This window comes from Delphinapterus leucas, chromosome 8, assembly GCF_059928025.1.
Source record: "Delphinapterus leucas isolate spDelLeu-1000000601 "Yukka" chromosome 8, BTC_Dleu_Yukka2, whole genome shotgun sequence".
Lineage (NCBI taxonomy): Eukaryota > Metazoa > Chordata > Mammalia > Artiodactyla > Monodontidae > Delphinapterus > Delphinapterus leucas.
In genome coordinates this window covers 30,363,490-30,382,876 of record NC_143136.1, presented here as the reverse complement: position 1 = coordinate 30,382,876, position 19,387 = coordinate 30,363,490, and the positions used below count along the sequence as shown (strand labels likewise).

General features: G+C 40.4%; 1 pseudogene; it reads left to right on the top strand.

The window, feature by feature from the left end:
* Positions 1-1,899: 1,899 nt before the first annotated feature.
* LOC111172039 (mitochondrial import inner membrane translocase subunit TIM14 pseudogene) lies at positions 1,900-18,674 on the top strand (annotated as a pseudogene).
* Positions 18,675-19,387: the final 713 nt, after the last annotated feature.

Sequence of the window (19,387 nt, the reverse complement as noted above, 5' to 3'; positions counted from 1 at the left end):
GGACAAAGAACTGACTGGCAGCCTTGGGGAAGAATGGAGCTAAGGCTACCAAGCTTAAAAAAAATAGAACCAGAAAAGGAAAGAAAGGGGAGCTGTAAGAGGAATCAATTACTGATACTATTCTGTTAGAAAGGACTTCAGATCCCATGACTAAAAGAAAAGAGATTTGTGTTTTTCACGCGTAATCCTCTCATGCTGAATCACATGTAAATGGTGTTATTGGGGCCTCATCTGGAGTGTCTCTGCCTCTCGACCTACCTACCTGGGATGAGGATGTGTTAGAAAGTCCAACCCAGTGAATTCTGCAAAAGGTCTCTGATTAACCTTAGAAAACTCCGACTGTACAAGCAGCCAATATAATAAGCTCGTATGTTGTGACTGGTTACGCCCATTACCATTCCTGCATATTTCTGCCTTCTAATGCCCACAGAAGAGCGGGAAGGAGAGTTAGGCAAACATTTTTGGGACTGGTTTTATTAGGCTAATACACCAGGCATTGCCCATTTTGCATCCTGAGAAGCCATCAGTCGCTTTAAACTTAGCATTTTCATTAGAAATCATCTATTTTAAATAATCATACAGTAAATCTTTGAAGTGCTTTTTATCCCAGGACCTCAACATACATTACTATTGCTGCTGAATCTCAGCATTTGGTAGATAGTATTACATTAATTTTCTAGATGGTTAAACTAAAGCATCTAATGGTGAAATACAAAATCAGCTATAAAGGTAGAAAAGGAGTTCAGAGCACTCTGGGCCAAGCGCTTACCATTCACCTATATAACTATGCTTATTGATACACGCTGCTATCCAGATGCACAATTATGATCTAGGGGCAAGCAAAGACTCTGACCGTCCATTTGGAGAGGACATCACTCATGTTGGTGGCTGCCTGACATGTCTTAGATATGCTTCTTATGTTTGGGGAGCAGCTCACTTTCCTATCTCCCTTGCAGCTGCAGGGAAGACATGTGACCTGGGCTCTGCCAATCGGATGCACTGGTCGAGCAGCAAGTCTAGTTCCTGGTGCAGACGTTCAGCAGAGCAGCTTATACTGTTGACACGGCGGCGGCAGCACTGGCTTCCCCATCAGACCAGTCTGAAGGCACAGCTGTAGGCGTGTTTCTGGAAGTTTAGCCTCTAGCCTGGTTCTTTTGTCCTCTCAGTGATTGTTTGAATTCCCCTGTACACTTTTAACAAACCCCTTCCCTGCACGATAAGCCAGACTCAGTTTCTGTCACTTGCAGCTAAAAACCCTGACAAGAATTCCTTTACATCCTATGGAAAATAGAGGTTTGCAGACTTCCTTTGCACTTTTAGAAAGGTTGATAGCTAATTATTAATTCTTTTTCGAAATTGAATGTCAATTTACTCACTTGATATTTGGTATTTATAAATACCTAATATTTATTGAGCACTGACTAAGTACAAAACTCTTTGCTAAGTATTACAGGAAATATTTGCTGAATGCTTACTATGTGCTATATATCACACTAAGGGTTAGGGATATGAGGAAAATAAGCAAAAGCAGATGTGGCCACTACTCCTCAAGAGTTGACAGTCTACAGGGAAAGGCAGACAATAATTGAGGAATCACACTCAAAACTGTGAAATTGCTACAGTGATAAGTAATGTGAAGGGCTGAGAAAGCATCCCTGAGGGAACTATACGTTAGCATGAGATATGCCTTTGAAAAGAACACTCTAGGGTTAGTCAGAAAACGAATGGAAGGGAAGTGAAAACAAATGCAGACAGACCAGTTAGGAGGTAGTATTAGTCACTCAGGAGGGAGATAACGGTAGCCTAGACTAGGGTGGTAGGGGTAGAGTTAGAGAAATAACGACAGGCTCAAGAGATATTAAGGTGGAAAGATCAAGAGGACTTAGCAATGGACTGGATATGGGAAAGGAGGTAAGGTCATAGATGACTCCAGGTTTCTGACTTGAGCCACTGGTTAGATGGTGGTATCTGTCCCTGGGAGAACACTGGGAGAAAATCAGGTTTTATAGGGACAACATGAGCTCCATCTCACATGTGTTAAATGAGTTGCCTTTAAATCATCCATTAGGTCTGGAGCTCAGAAGAGAAGACTGGGCTGAAGGCATGAAAGAGTCCTTGTGTAATTGAAGTCATTGTATGAATGGGATTTCTTAGGGAAGAATATAGCCCAAGACCGAAGGGATGGCCTTGGTCCTCATCTTAAGGAGTGTCAAGTATAGGTCTAAATATTCAGGAAGCCACCCATCAATGCTTAACAAAAGGTAATGATAGTCTGCCTAGAAAACATCAACAAGGTGAAATGCCTTAATCCAAGAAACACATCTAGGTCCTCTAGCTACAAACTCCTCTATGACAGGGATCACACACTCAAGGGCCTGGACAGTCTACTGCTCAGTTAAGGGGCCAAGCAGGGGCTGTGGCGTATAGTAGAGGACATGTCCCATCTAAAGTGGGCAGTTGCTTCTAAGCTCAGGCAGGTTATTCCCAGATATGATACCTGTATCCATGAACCTCTGTTGAGTCTCCCACTTTTTAAAATACCTATTGTGGCTGATGCAGGGGACGCGGGTTCGTGCCCCGGTCCGGGAAGATCCCACATGCTGCGGAGCAGCTGGGCCCATGAGCCATGGCCGCTGAGCCTGCGTGTCCGGAGCCTGTGCTCCGCAACGGGAGAGGCCACAACAGTGAGAGGCCCGCATACCGCAAAAAATAAATAAAATAAAATAAAATACCTATTGTGTTTTACATGAACTTGAAAGGACCTTGACGGAAACAGTATTTAACCAGATTTCTAGAGTCAGAACCCAATTCTCTGCTTCTGACTTGGAAACAATGTTTAATTACTGTAAATTATTTTCCCAACTGAAATCCCTTATCTTTCCCTTTCCAAATAGCATTGATAGCCCCAGAAGACTATTCTCCTACCCCACCCCAACACTTTCCCTGGCTATTAATACTGTTCCTAAAACTATTTTCCACTGTCTAACACTCTACCATAGTTGGTCCTCCCTAAAAGCCCCTCTATTATTCAACTCTATCCTGAAGATAAGGGTATCACGGCTATCACAGCCCCATGGTGTGGGATGTAGGGATAACTGAGCAGATGAACAAAGACGAATCATCTCCTGCCACTATAGAACAGCTTGGGGTCAGGACCGGGAAGGTAGGCTAGCCCAGGTGCAGGGACAGTCTGGAAGCCAACGACACAACTGAAGACTACAGAGCTCTGGAGTAATCTTGAAGATGACCTAGGACAGAGGGAAAAAAGAGAGAAAAACTAGAAAATAATGGGAGACACTAGCTCTCAATGTTAATTAGTTCTGGCCTCTGATTTTTTATTTATTTATTTTTGCCACTCAGCTCCAGTATATCTACCTGCAGGTCTGGAAGGTATTTTCCATTTATGGGCGTTCAGATTTTTTTTTTTTTTTTGCCTTCTCAATATTCCTTTGCAGTGATACATTGCATGCGCTAATTATAACTGCCAGCTATTGACTAAATCTGATATGTAGATGAACTGGATTTATTTCTTAGATTAGTATTATCACACACACACATAATCGCTCACACAAAATCAAAACCTTCCTTTCCCATTCCTACATCTCTAGCCCCAAACCGTAATTATTATTATTATTTTTTTTTTTTTTGCAGTATGCGGGCCTCTCACTGCTGTGGCCTCTCCCGTTGTGGAGCACAGGCTCCGGACGCGCAGGCTCAGTGGCCATGGCTCACAGGCCCAGCCGCTCTGCGGCATGTGGGATCTCCCCGGACCGGGGCACGAACCCGTGTCCCCTGCATCGGCAGGCGGACTCTCAACCACTGCGCCACCAGGGAAGCCCCCCAAACCGTAATTATTAAACAAAGAAACATGAAACAGACCATCAATACATGTGTGTAGTAAAGCAACTATTGGGATTTGCTCTGCTTCATCATATACCAGGTGAGTCAACCACACACCTTGCGCTGTGTTGCAGCTCTCCAGGTGAATCTCCTTTGGGAGACATTACACAGCACCTGAAACAGAACCACTGTTGGTATTTGCTAAGGTATCTTGGTGTAGGTAAGAGCTTCCCCCAAAATTCCCTTTCTGTCAACATTTGGCAGGACTTCTGTCAACAAAAATTACAACAACCAACACCTAACAGAGTGTCTGGCACATAGTCAATACTCAATACTTCTTTTTTAATCACAAGACAATCAAATGAAAATGAGCCATGTCTAATCTAACAATGAGTGAATATAGTAACGCACTTAGTGCCAAACACATAAGTACTATATAAATATTAGCTATTACTGTTATTATTATTATCTAGAGTCACTGTTGCTTCTTGTTCACATTATGGGAACCCAGAAGGGCCTCTCGCACTTCCTTCTCTCACTCCATGCCTCTTATTTAAATACTATCAAAACTTTCAAATTTAAACCACCCCTCTTTCTCTCCCTCTTCCTCTCCCTCGCCCTCTCACTCTTTCTCTCTCTCCCTCCCTCTCTCTCTCTGTCACACACACACACAGTGAGAGAATGTGGTCTCTCATGCATTGCTGATGGAAGTGCAAGCAGCACAGCTCCCACGGAGGGAAATCTGGACGCATCTATCAAAATTACAAATACACATACTTTTCAACCCAGAAGGTCACACTGGAGAATTTATCCTACGGATTAACTCATACCTAGGTGATAAACCATACGTAAAATGTTATTCATTTGCAGACTTGTTTGACATGGCAAAATGGGAATCAAACCAAGTGTCCATCAATAGGGAGCTTATTAAATAAACCTTGGTACAAGCATAGAATTTGAATACTATACAGCAATGAAAATTTTTAATGAGGAAGATTTCCATGTACTTTTATAAGATGACCTCCAGGATATATTGCTAAGTTTAAAAATAATAAGGCAAAGGAGGACAGTGCATAAAACATTCCAGATTTGGCATAAAAGTGAGGGGGGAGTGGATAAGTATATATACTTGTATTTGTTCTACATTAAGAAACTCTGGAAGGGTATGGAGGAAAATAAGAGGAATGATGGTCATGGCAGGGAATGGAGAATTAGGCAGGTAAGGGATAGAGGAAGCAAGGAATGAAGGGAAAATATTTTACTATAATATTTTTAATTGTCTATTCAAAATAGATATAGATAGATGACAGATAAGTGATAGATGCATGGATAGATAGACAGGTAGATAGGTAGATATATAGATGATAGATAGACAGGTAGATAGGTAGATATATAGAAGATAGATAGATAGGTTGATAGATAGATAGATAGATAGATAGATAGATAGGTATAGATAGATAACCCACCTTTCTTTTAAATGAAAAGAAAATCTGGTCTTATGACTATCTAAGGAGTAGATTCACCTGCCAGTGCTCTGTAGTTGGAGTGGATGCCCAGGAAGTTCAGCATCTGGAACAGTCTGTCCCCCCCCTCCAGGCTGCTTCCCCTACCTACTGTGGGATGATGGGGACTTTGAGATGGGTAACTGTGCCTAGAAAGCTGGACACCTGTATTGGTTAACTTAATACAGTCTGCTGGGCTCTGGCCCTGTTCTCACATCTATATATTCCTTCTGGGACATAAGAGTATAAATTAAGAAGAATCTCTAGGGTCACAGACTCAATATTATAACTCTTCATTTCTTGGCTTTCATCAAAACTTTAAATTCAGACTTTTAATGTGATTTGCAAATAGCTTTGTGTGATATGACATTGGAGGTCAGAGGACTTCTCAATCCATCTGAACATACATAAACACACTGCAACAAAAATCCATTAAAAGTAGAAATAGCTGATCCTTTACATGGGGTAAATAAATAATTCACCTCCAGGCTCTCCCGTCATAAATCAGCTGTGCCGTTATCAGATACCAACGCTGGAATAGGAAAGCAAAGCAGCTGTATTAAACTTTGACGATAAAAAAAAAAAAAAAAAGAATGGATAAAGTGGAGATGAACCATTTGTTTCCTTTCCAGGTAGTTGTCTAAACACACTATGTAATGAACCAGCTGGGGAGAAGCCAGTGACTTAATGCTCTTCTGATGAAAACGTTTCCTGATTTTTTACCTCAGGTAAAGGACGGATCTGATTCACACTTTAAGGGCTCCAGTAGCGGCACATGCCAACAATCTGATGTGACTCAGGCACCTACACAGGCTCATCCCTGCTCCAGTGAGAGACCCACTGGCAACTTGGTTCCCTCAAGCTCGGCTGGAGGAGGAAGGGAAGGCGCAGGGACAGATTAATGCAGGACTCATTCTACACCGAAAAGGCCTAAGGAAGAGAGGCGCTCCCATACCTCCTGGAGTCAGGAAAAGTCAGGAAGGCTATGGAAGAGCTTTAAGGATGAAGAGGACCCAGGCAGGAAACGAGGCTCAAGTCAAGCCAGCCACATCCATGCAGATGACCCCTTACAGCAAGACTTCTTAAAATTCAGTTAGCAAATGTTTACACGGGGCTTGCTTTGTGCCAGGCACAGTTCTAAGTGCTTCAGACACCAATTCCGTAAATCCTCACCACATCCCCTTGAGGTAGGTTCTATTGTTAGCTCCATTTTACTGGGGAGGAGATGAAGGTACAACATAATTAAGAAACCTGCCCAGTTTTATTCAGCTGTGGATGAGGAAGCCCAAGGAAAACAAGTGACTGGAGATATGAGCCTTAAGGTTAACAGAGCCGCCCTGATAATTATCATTAGCAATTCCACTCCAAGGTATAGACCCAAAATAGTTGAAAACAACTGTTCAGACAAAACCTGGACACAAACGTGAAGAGCAGGACTATTCACAATAGCTAAAAGGTAGAAACAATCCAAATGGCTATCAGTGGATAACAAAATATGGTATTTCCATATAATGTAATATTATTCAGCCATACAAAAGAATGAGATACTACATGTCACAACATAGACGAATCTGAAAACCATTATGCTGAGGGCAGAGTGTGTAATCCCATTTACATGAAACATCCAGAAGAGGCAAATCCATAGAGACAGAAAGCAGATTCGTGGTTCGCAGGGCCTGGGGAGAGGGAGGAAATGGGAAGTGATGGCTTAATGGGTTTGGGGGTGTCCTTTTGGAGTGATGAAAATACTGGAACTAGGTAGTGGCGATGGTTGTGTAACTTTGTGAATGTACTAAATGCTACTGAATTACATACTTTAAGATGGTTAAAATGTTGAATCTTAGGTGACTTTTACCAAAAAAAAATACCTCAGTGGTTTTATAAAATAATTATTTCTTCTCAGTCACATATCTGTGGGTCATCTGGGGGTAAGGTGATCTAGTGTGAGCTAGGCGGGGCTTGGTTCTGGGCTACAGGTTGGATCCAGGTCACTTCATATGTCTCTCCTCCTCTCACCAGTAGGCTGGACAGGGCATATTCTCCTCACAGTGACAGCAGAAGCACCAGAGGGCACCCCAACGCTCAGACACATTTAAATGGCTTGCATCCCCTTGGCCAAAACAAGTCACACGGCTGAACTCAAAAACAAAGGGCAGGGAGCGCACTCCACTACTGGCGAAAGGGACTATTGATACAAAGATGAGTGACAACATGGATGCACCTGGAAGACATCATGCTAAGTGAAATAAGCCAGACACGGAAGACAAATACTATATGATCTCACTTAGATGTGGAATCTACAAAAGTCAAACTCACAGAATCAGAGAATAGAATGATGGTTGCCAGGGGCTGAGGGGTGAAGGAAATGGGGAGATGCTGGTCAAAGTGTACAAGCCTTTGGTTATCAGATGAATAAGTTCTGGGAGTCTAATGTACACCCTGGTGATTACAGTTAATAATGCCATCTTGTATACGTGAAATTCACTAAAAGAGTAAATCTTAAGTGTTCTTACCACAAAATAAAAGGTAACTATGTGAGATGACGAGTGTGTTAATTAACTTGATTGTGGAAATCATTTCATAATAAATGCGTATATTAAATCATCACATTGTACACCTTTAAAAGTCACATTGTACATCCTAAATATATACAATTTTGATTTGTTAATTATACCTCAATAAAGCTGGAAATAAAACAATAGGAATGATTTTTTAAAAGTTGAATGGTAAAACACAAAGATAAAGAAAGGAGTAAGGAATTGGGAACTTGAATGCAATCTACCTCAGCTTCTTCCCTACACAGTTGACCTCTTCACTCTTTACTCCTAAATGGCAAGAATTCCTCCAAATCTTTTCCACCAGCTTTCATGATTTTTTAGAGCAAAAGCCCTCCTTCTAAGGAATGTGACCCATTTTCACTCAAGGTACTCTTATTAAATTGTACAAAACACAGATCAAAGTGAGTGTTTATAATTCAGCTGGGCTCTTCTAATGTTTAGCAGATGGAATGGATGAGATCCAAAGCAGTTATAGGAGCCTTGGTATTAGAGAGCACATTTTCAGGTGTGTAGATCTCCCCACCATACTTAGTGGCATATTTAAAATCCCACCATCAGTCAAGGGGAAGAGAGAGGACATGCGGGATTGTGTAGGAATTTCATGGGCCGGTCCTAGAAGCCGCAAACAACACTTCTACCTACATTCTATTGGCCAGAATTCAGTCATATGGTTGCAAATTTTATAGGTGCAAAGGAGACTGGGAAACGCAATCCAGCTGTATGCCTAAGAGGACGAGAGAACTGGTAAAGTGAATAGTTAGCTAGTCTCTGCCATATTCTACATTAAGCTGTCTTTATTTGAATGTCAAACCATCTAAAGTTGGCTTCAGAAAAATGCTAATCTCTTGTTTGTGGGAGTTTAGAGGACCACGTCTCCAAGGCTGGAGGAATAAGGGAAAGTCTGGCAGCAGGTTTGAGGACATTGCGCACGCAGCTAGAGAAGCAGGGACCACAATAGCATGAACAAAACTCGGCTCAAAGAAATGTAAAACTGTACCAGAACTTGAAGAAAAAGCACGTGAGGCACCAATGACCTTCAAGATTCCAATGCCTGGAATTCAAACAAGAAAACTAAGTGAGTTCTTAGAGGCAAATACCATTCAATGACAAAAGCCTTGATTTCCTTTCACTCAAGTCTGCCCTGGGGAAGCAAGACTTCCGTATATGTTACAGATTTCACCATTCCATTGATGGCTTGCTCCCTAGACTTATACTGTCACCCTAAATAAATGGAAGCTTGAACAAGCAATGTAATCAAAATGATTTGGACACAGAAGTCTTTCTTTCCCACTCCTTTTGCCCACCTGCCCCCTCATCACAGCTGACCTGAAGGAGGTAAAGGGAAAGCTAGGCTGAGGATGCTGTTAACGCCTCCAAGGCCAATGAAAGACAAAATGAATTCAAAAATTATACTTCCAAAGTACTCTTCATGCTTCCCCAAGCTGGCAAGCTCCTTCTTTCTAGACAATGACCCAGCCTTCCCCCCTGAAATGTCAAGCCGGTTGCTATTTCCACCTCTCTCAACTGGAGGCTTTATTATCTTAAGGTGAGAAAAGTTTCTTCAGCAGAAGTCTGCCTGGGAGAGAAATCCGAGTGATTTAAGCAGTGCGGAAGTACTGGAGATGGAAGAGAATCCCCAGCTGCCACACCAGAAAGAAAAAATGTAAACTCAGATGCATTTATTAAGGTAGGTTGGATATCTGTTCAGCCAACCCTCTTTTTTTTTTTTAACTCTCAGATACTATTGTAATGAAAGCCACCACAAGTTCTCAGCAAATCACAGCTTCGAAGGAAAATGTCAATCCCTATCAAACCCCCGGTGATTGTTACAGCTGATGGAAATCTAAGTTCATCAGTTACTTTCCCCATTTCCCCCTCCGACGGCTCCAACCGCCTCCTCCTCCAAATCGCCCAAGAGTGCAGGACCAGAGATGCAAATCAATGCCTGCGGGACATCCCATCAGACAATGGGAAGGTCTAAGGAAAGGTTAAAGCAGAAAGGGAACGAAATTTATAGACTTAGCATGAAAATCTTAAAGGACCTTAGGAACAGCAATGAATCTGATGTTAGGAAAGGCAGGAGCCGCCAGAGGCCATGGCAGGAAGGCCTGACACAGGCCATAAATCTAAGCTTAGGAGCAGAAAAAATACAGGCTGCTTTTCAGGCTGAGGCAGCATGATGCGAAGATTCCAACCTGGACTTGAAAAGAGGCAAGGCCACAGAGGCATGGTGGGGAGGAAGCGGACCGGGGACTGCAAGTAAGGAACGAACAGAGCAGCAGATTGTGCGCGTGGGAGCGGGGAGCCAGCTCGGGCCTGCAGAGGCTGGCAACAAAGACACCAGCAACACACATTTGGCTGTGGGGGGGGAGCTTGAAACTGATCCCCAAAGAAAGAAACAGAAAAGCTGTGGTTGCTCCTTGTTGCATCTATGAGATGGAATGCAGACTAACCTTGTAAGCGACCAGAATCAACACGAAAAGCCAGGCAGCTGGGGGCAAAACAAGGTTGTGGAGGGGTCAGAAGATTGGGGCTGGGGAGGGTCAGAAGATTGGGGGTGGGGAGGGTCGGAAGATTGGGGGTGGGGAGGATCAGAAGATTGGGGGTGGGGAGGGTCGGAAGATTGGGGGTGGGAGGGTCAGAAGATTGGGGGTCGGAGGGTTCAGAAGATTGGGGGTGGGGAGCTTGGGAAAGGCAGCAGTATCCAATGGTTATGACACAAGCTGGGCAGCCAAGAGCTCCCAGGCTTGTCGTGAATTTTCTTTCACTCATTTTATGTATTTTGGGGTTTTGTTTTTGTTTCTTTCAATTATGCCCTCTGGGGCCAAGATATACTACATTAAGACACTAATTAAAATGCATAAAACCATTGCAACTGAAAATAACATACCATGAATTATTACAAAAATGCCAAGCTCCAAGTGGCCTTCCCCCTGGGACAGGGCTCACTGGAAACACAAAGTTGGTACCACTCTGACTGCCAGGGCTCACACCAGCTTCACCCATTTCCTAGGGTGAGGCATTCTTTTCTCTGCCTCAGTTTCCCCCAGAGGAAGAGAAGTAAGGAGATCTCTTTCACAGTTCACAATCATCAGGAAAGGACTGATTGAATTAATATCTTCACAGTACATTTCAAACCTTTGAAATTAAGTTATTGCTAATGTTAAATAAATATATACCCAACTCACTTATGTAATGTAACTCTTTCAGTGTTTTAAAATATAAAAATCAATATAGCTTTTCCATGTCTTATATCCCTCTCCACTCCATTTACTTTCTATATTCTGCATTTCTTCTTTTTGGCTTTCCTAATGGCTTTCCCCTACTTATCAAATTTGTGTCCACTTTTCTTTCCTAGTGTCCATCATCTCTCTCCTTTCTGCCATTCGACTCTCCTCAATTTCTCACTTCTCCTATTTGTCTTGGAAACTAGAGTGCACCTCATATGCAATGTCATTTCATAGGTGAGTACATATGGTCATTAATATTCATTAGTTTTCTTAATCTCTAGTAAAAATAGAATAAAACATGCTACCTTTCCATGTGTCAGACTAGTTGATTACCAGAATATATATTTAAAGTATAAAACTCTCCTTCTAGAGAGAACCTAGAGGTCAGAAAGCTCTGGGTGGTTGGTGCTTTCCTTGGACCAACCAAGGAAAAGGGAAATCAGCAAAGTTAAGAGATCATCTCGGGGAAAAAATATAAGCCTCAAAGTGATCAGCATAACTAGAGCCTTCAGCAGCGAATTCATCTAAGTGATGATCATCTTTTCACATCCTAGACTCACCGGCAGATCAAAGGGATTTCTGCAAAAAGTTAAGAATCTTAGACTCTAGAACCTAACCTGCAGTGTTTCATGTTGCCTGAAAAAAGTCAATGTGGATCAGGAAAAAAACTGGCTGTTATGACTCACACCCCGCATGTACTATGTTAAAAGCCAGAAAGAAGCCAAAATGTCTTTGTAAAAGATAAAGGCTGGGGCTTCCCTGGTTGTGCAGTGGTTGAGAGTCCACCTGATGATGCAGGGGACACGGGTTCGTGCCCCGGTCTGGGAAGATCCCACATGCCACGGAGCGGCTAGGCCCGTGAGCCATTGCCGCTGAGCCTGTGCGTCCGGAGCCTGTGCTCCGCAACGGGAGAGGCCACAACAGTGAGAGGCCCGCGTACCGCAAAAAAAATAATTAAAAAAAAAAAAAAAAAGATAAAGTCTGTGTAAAGAGTAAAAAATAAAATAAAGAGATGGAAAAGTAAACACCGTCTCAGCTGTAAGGATATTCAGATATTTAGGACCTCCCATAAGAAATAACTTCTTTTTTTTCTTAAGTCAATGGAGCCATAAATAAATGAACTTAATCTGACTTCTAACTAGCTCATTTGGTGAAAAGCTAGTGGACTAGAAGTTTATTTGCAGAACTGGGATCTTTCAGCAGCTCAATAACAGGCTTCCTGTTTGACTTTGGGCAAGTTATTCAACTACTTAATATCTAAAGTTACTCATCTGTAACACGAGTAGAACAATATGATAGCCATGTTATTTTTGGCTGCTGGGCTGCTCCCAACTTTGAATGTGTAACTGAATCTCACAGAGGAATTTCACAAAATTAATGAATATCTACAAATGCTGAAGGGCCTCAGGTCAATGTTGACTTCATGGAGTTATAACTATAGAGTAGCTGTTAATAGCCCTGGTGCCACCACCCTCTGTCCTAATCATTACTATTTCTGTCTGGTGTGTCCCTTCTGTTTAAGAATCTATCTGTCCCTCCCCTCCTAGAAGACTTTCTCTCCATTCCACCATCCATCTGAGCCCTTACCACAGATTTCCTCTAGAATGCATAAGAGACCTTGACTTGCCTCTGCTTCCTCCCTCTGTAACACCTTATAAGCTGGCTTCTGTCCATCATTCTATACGGTTTTCTTTGTGCCAAACTCAATAGTTCCCCGATGTACAAATTTTCCTACAAAGATGTGTTCTTCTCACCACTTTTTCTGGTGCTGTGAAGGTTGATGTCTAGACTTCAGAGATGCTTCCATGCAGTAGATCACCTCCAACCTTTCTGGTGACTCCTTAGCAAATTCTTATTTCTCTTCCTGCCCAACGATCATCCTTTCTAATTCTTTCTAATAAATGGCTCACCTAATCATGTATGTTTTCTATTAACTGTTTGTATAATCTCCAGCTTCTGTTCTTTATCTCTTTTAGATCTGTAGCATGAATTCTGTTGAAGATACATGTGTCACTTATCCATTGTCACAATAGTGATGCATAACAAACCACCTTAAAACTTAGTGGTCTAGAGGGGAGACCTTCAAGATGACAGAGGAGTAAGACAGCGAGATCACCTTCCTCCCCACAAATATATCAGATATACATCTACATGTGGAACAGCATCTACAGAACACCTACTGAACGCTGCCAGAAGACCTCAGACTTCCCAAAAGATATATATATTTTTTTTCCTTTTTCTCTTTTTGTGAGTGTGTATGTGTATGCTTCTTGGTGTGATTTTGTCTGTATAGCTTTGCTTTTACCATTTGTCCTAGGGTTCTGTCTGTCCTTTTTTTTTTTAGTATAGTCTTTAGCACTTGCTTTCATTGGTGGATTTGTTTTTTGGTTTGGTTGCTCTCTTCTTTCTTTCTTTTTTTAAATTACTTTTTAATTTTTAATAATTTTTTTATTTTAATAACTTTATTTCTTTTTCTTTTATTTCTTTTTCTTTTGTTTTTTCTTTCTTTCTTTCTTCTTTTCTCCCTTTTCTTCTGAGCCATGAGGCTGACAGGGTCTTGGTGCTCCAGCTCGGTGTCAGGCCTGTGCCTCCGAGGTGGGAGAGTCAAGTTCAGGACATTGGTCTACAGAGACCTCCCAGTTCCATGTAATATCAAACAGAGAAAGCTCTCCCAGAGATCTCCATCTCAACGCTAAGACCCAGCTCCACTCAACAACAAGCAAGCTACAGTGCTGGACACCCTATGCCAAACAACTAGCAACACAGGAACGCAACCCCACCGAGTAGCAGAGAGGCTGCCTAAAATCATAATAAGGTCGCAGACACACCAAAATACACCACCAGATGTGGTCCTGCCCACCAGAAAGACAAGAATCACCCTCATCCACCAGAACACAGGCACTACTCCCCTCCACCAGTAAACCTACACAATCCAATGAACTAACCTTAGCCACTGGAGGCGACACCAAAAACAACAGGAACTACGAATGTGCAGCCTGTGAAAAGGAGACCCCAAACACAGTAAGTTAAGCAAAATGAGAAGAGGGAGAAACATACAGCAGATGAAGGAGCAAAGTAAAAACGATTCAGACTAAACAAATGAAGAGGAAATAGGCAGTCTACCTTAATAAGAATTCAGAGCAATGATAGTAAAGATGATCCAAAATCTTGGAAACAGAATGGAGAAAATACAAGAAACGTTTAACAAGGACCTAGAAGAACTAAAAAGCAAACAAACAATGATGAACAACACAATAAATGAAATTAAAAATTCTCTAGAAGGAATCAATAGCAGAATAACTGAGACAGAAGAACAGATAAGTGACCTGGAAGATAAAATGGTGGAAATAACTACTGCAGAGCAGAATAAAGAAAAAAGAATGAAAAGAAATGACTACAGTCTCAGAGACCTCTGGGACAACATTAAACACACCGACATTCAAATTATAGGGGTTCTAGAAGAGGAAGAGAAAAAGAAAAGGACTGAGAAAATATTTGAAGAGATTATAGTGGAAAACTCCCCTGATATGAGAAAGGAAATAGTTACCTTATTATTTGTAATAATAATCGATATTATTATTCATAATAATAATCGATATTACCATATCAATAATTACCTTAAATGTAAATGGATTAAGTGCTCCCACCAAAAGACATAGACTGGCTGAATGGATACAAAAACAAGATCCATATATATGCTGTCTACAAGAGACCCACTTCAGACCTAGGGACACATACAAACTGAAAGTGAGGGGATGGAAAAAGATATTCCATACAAACGGAAAACAAAAGAAAGCTGGAGTAGCAATTCTCATATAAGACAAAATAGACTTTAAAATAAAGTCTATTACAAGAAACAAAGAAGGACACTACATAATGATCAAGGAATCAATCCAAGAAGAAGATATAACAATTGTAAATATTTATGCACCCAACATAGGAGCACCTCGATACATAAGGCAAATGCTAACAGCCATAAAAGGGGAAATCGACAGTAACACATTCATAGTAGGGGACTTTAACACCCCACTTTCACCAATGGACAGATCATCCAAAATGAAAATAAATAAGGAAACACAAGCTTTAAATGATACATTAAACAACATGGACTTAATTGATATTTATGGGACATTCCATCCAAAAACAACAGAATACACATTCTTCTCAAGTGCTCATGGAACATTCTCCAGGATAGATCATATCATGGGTCATAAATCAAGCCTTGGTAAATTTAATAAAATTGAAATCATATCAAGTATCTTTTCCGACCACAACACTATGAGACTAGATATCAATTACAGGAAAAAATCTGTTAAAAATACAAACACATGGAGGTTAAACAATACGTTACTTACTAACCAAGAGATCACTGAAGAAATCAAAGAGGAAACCGAAAAATACCTAGAAACAAATGACAGTGAAAACACGACCACCCAAAACCTATGGGATGCAACAAAAGCAGTTCTAAGAGGTAAAATTATAGCAATATAATCCTACCTCAAGAAACAACTCAAATAAACAACCTAACCTTACATCTAAAGCAATTAGAGAGAGAAAACAAAAAAAAAAAAACCAAAGTTACCAGAAGGAAAGAAATCATAAATATCAGATCAGAAATAAATGAAAAATAAATAAAGGAAACAATAGCAAAGATCAATAAAACTAAAAGGTGGCTCTTTGAGAAGATAAATAAAATTGATAAACCATTAGCCAGACTCATCAAGAAAAAAAGGGAGAAGACTCAAATAGAATTAGAAATGAAAAAGGAGAAGTAACAACTGACACTGCAGAAATACAAAGGATCATGACAGGTTACTACAAGAAACTCTATGCCAATAAAATGGATAACCTGGAAGAAATGGACAAATTCTTAGAAAATCACAACCTTCCAAGACTGAACCAGGAAGAAATAGAAAATATAAACAGACCAATCACAAGCACTGAAATTGAGACTGTGATTAAAAATCTTCCAACAAACAAAAGCCAAGGACCAGATGGCTTCACAGGTGAATTCTATCAAACATTTAGAGAAGAGCTAACACCTATCCTTCTCAAACTCTTCCAAAATATAGCAGAGGGAGGAACACACCCAAACTCATTCTACGAGGCCACCATCTCCCTGATAACAAAACCAGACAAAGATCTCACAAAGAAAGAAAACTACATGCCAATAACATTGATGAATATAGATGCAAAAATACTCAACAAAATGCTAGCAAACAGAATCCAACAGCATATTAAAAGGATCATACACCATGATCAAGTGGGGTTTATCCCAGGAATGCAAGGATTCTTCAATATATGCAAATCAATCAACGTGATAAAACATATTAACAGATTGAAGGAGAAAAACCATATTATCATCTCAATAGATGCAGAAAAAGCTTTCAAATTCAACACCCATTTATGATAAAAACCCTGCAGAAAGTAGGCATAGAGGGAACTTACCTCAACATAATAAAGGCCATATATGACAAACCCACAGCCAGCATTGTTCTCAATGGGGAAAAACTGAAACCATTTCCTCTAAGATTAGGACCAAGACAAGGTTGTCCACTCTCATCACTATTATTCAACATAGTTTTGGAAGTTTTAGCTATGGAAATCAGAGAAGAAAAAGAAATAAAAGGAATCCAAATGGGGAAAGAAAAAGTAAATCTGTCACTGTTTGCAGATGACATGGTACTATACATAGAGAATCCTAAAGATGCTACCAGAAAGCTACTAGAGCAAATCAATGAATCTGGTAAAGTAGCAGGATACAAAATTAATGCACAGAAATCTCTGACATTCCTATACACTAATGATGAAAAAATCTGAAAGAGAAATTAAGGAAACACTCCCATTTACCATTGCAACAAAAAGAATAAAATACCTAGGAATAAACCTACCTAAGGAGACAAAAGACCTGTATTCACAAAACTATAAGACACTGATGAAAGAAATTAAAGATGATACCAACAGATGGAGAGTTATACCATGTTCTTGGATTGGAAGAATCAACACTGTGAAAATGACTCTACTACCCAAAGCAATCTACAGATTCAATGCAAGCCCTATCAAACTACCAATGGCATTTTTCACAGAACTAGAACAAAAAATTTCACAATTTGTATGGAAACACAAAAGACCCCGAATAGCCAAAGCAATCTTGGGAAAGAAAAAACAGAACTGGAGGAATCAGGCTCATTGATTTCCGACTATACTACAAAGCTACAGTAATCAAGACAGTATGGTACTGGCACAAAAACAGAAAGATAGATCAATGGAACAGGATAGGAAGCCCAGAGATAAACCCACGCACATATGGTCACCTTATCTTTGATAAAGGAGGCAAGAATATACAATGGAGAAAAGAGAGCCTCTTTAACAAGTGGTGCTGGGAAAAATGGACAGCCACATGTAAAAGAATGAAATTAGAACACTCCCTAACACCATACACAAAAATAAACTCAAAATGGATTAAAGACCTAAATGTAAGGCCAGACACTGTAAAACTCTTAGAGGAAAACATAGGCAGAACACTCTATGACATACATCACAGCAAGATCCTTTTTGACCCACCCCCTAGAGAAATGGAAATAAAAACAAAAATAAACAAATGGGACCTAATGAAGCTTCAAAGCTTTTGCACAGCAAAGGAAACCATAAACAAGACGAAAAGACAACCCTCAGAATGGGAGAAAATATTTACAAATGAAGTAACTGACAAAGGATTAATCTCCAAAATTTACAAGCAGCTCATGCCGCTCAATATCAAAAAAACAGGGGGTGGTAGTGTGATGAATTGCACGATTGGGATTGACATGTATACACTGATGTGTAGAAAATTGATGACTAAAAAGAAACTTTGAGATATATATATATATAAACAAACAACCCAATCCAAAAATGGGCAGAAGACCTAAATAGACATTTCTCCAAAGAAGATATACAGATTGCCAACAAACACATGAAAGGATGCTCAACATCACTAATCATTAGAGAAATGCAAATCAAAACTACAGTGAGGGTAGTAGAGGTGTAGAATTGGTGGGGTGGGATGAACCGTGCTCCTGGTGGAAGTAGAGGAGCCGAGCGAGAACCATCGCCAGTACAGTGGTAGTAGTTGGACTGACCATTGCTGCTGCAGGATTTGCAGCCCGTTACACTTTGCAAGACTTGAAGCATATGGAGCCTCAAGTGAAACAAGTTTTTCAAAGTCTACCGAAATCTGCCTTCAGTGGTGGCTATTACAGAGGTGGGTTTGAACCCAAAATGACAAAACAGGAAGCAGCATTAATACTAGGTGAAAGCCCTACTGCCAATAAGGGAAAATAGAGACGCTCATTGACAAATTATGCTTTTAAATCACCCAGACAAGGGAGGATCTCCTTATATAGCAGCCAAAATCAATGAAGCTAAAGATTTACTAGAAGGTGAAGCTAAAAAATGAAGTAAATGTATGATGAATTTTAAGTTCTTACTCATTTATGTATATGAGTACCAGCTTTTTATAATAAAATGCCTCAAAGCTACACATTTAAAAAATTGGCATAAGCTAAATCAAAGCCTTCATATAAATTTGAGGATTTAAAATCAGATTATAGAATATTTGTAGGTTAATACTCAATAATTATGGATAAATGCATGCCATTTGAAGTGTTGTTCATTAAAAAAAAAAACTACAATGAGGTATCACCTCACATCAGTCAGAATGGCCATTATCAAAAAATCTACAAACAATAAATGCTGGAGAGAGTGTGGAGTAAAGGGAACCCTCCTGCACTGTTGGTCTGAATGTAAATTGATACAGCCACTATGGAGAACAGTATGGAGGTTCCTTCAAAAACTAAAAATAGAACTACCATACACCCAGCAATCCCACTACTGGGCCTATACCCTGAGAAAACCATAATTCAAAGACAGTCATGTACCACAGTGTTCATTGCAGCTCTATTTACAATAGCCAGGACATGGAAGCAACCTAAGTGCCCATAGATAGATGAATGAATAAGGAAGTTGTGGCACATATATACAATGGAATATTACTCAGCCATAAAAAGAAATGAAACTGAGTTATTTGTAGTGAGGTGGATGGACCTAGAGTCTGTCATACAGAGTGAAGTAAGTCAGAAAGAGAAAAACAAATACCGTATGCTAACACATATATATGGAATCTAAAAAAAAAAAAAATGGTTCTGAAGAACCCAGGGGCAGGACAGGAGTAAAGACACAGAGGTAGAGAATGGACTTGAGGACATGGGGAGGGGGAAGG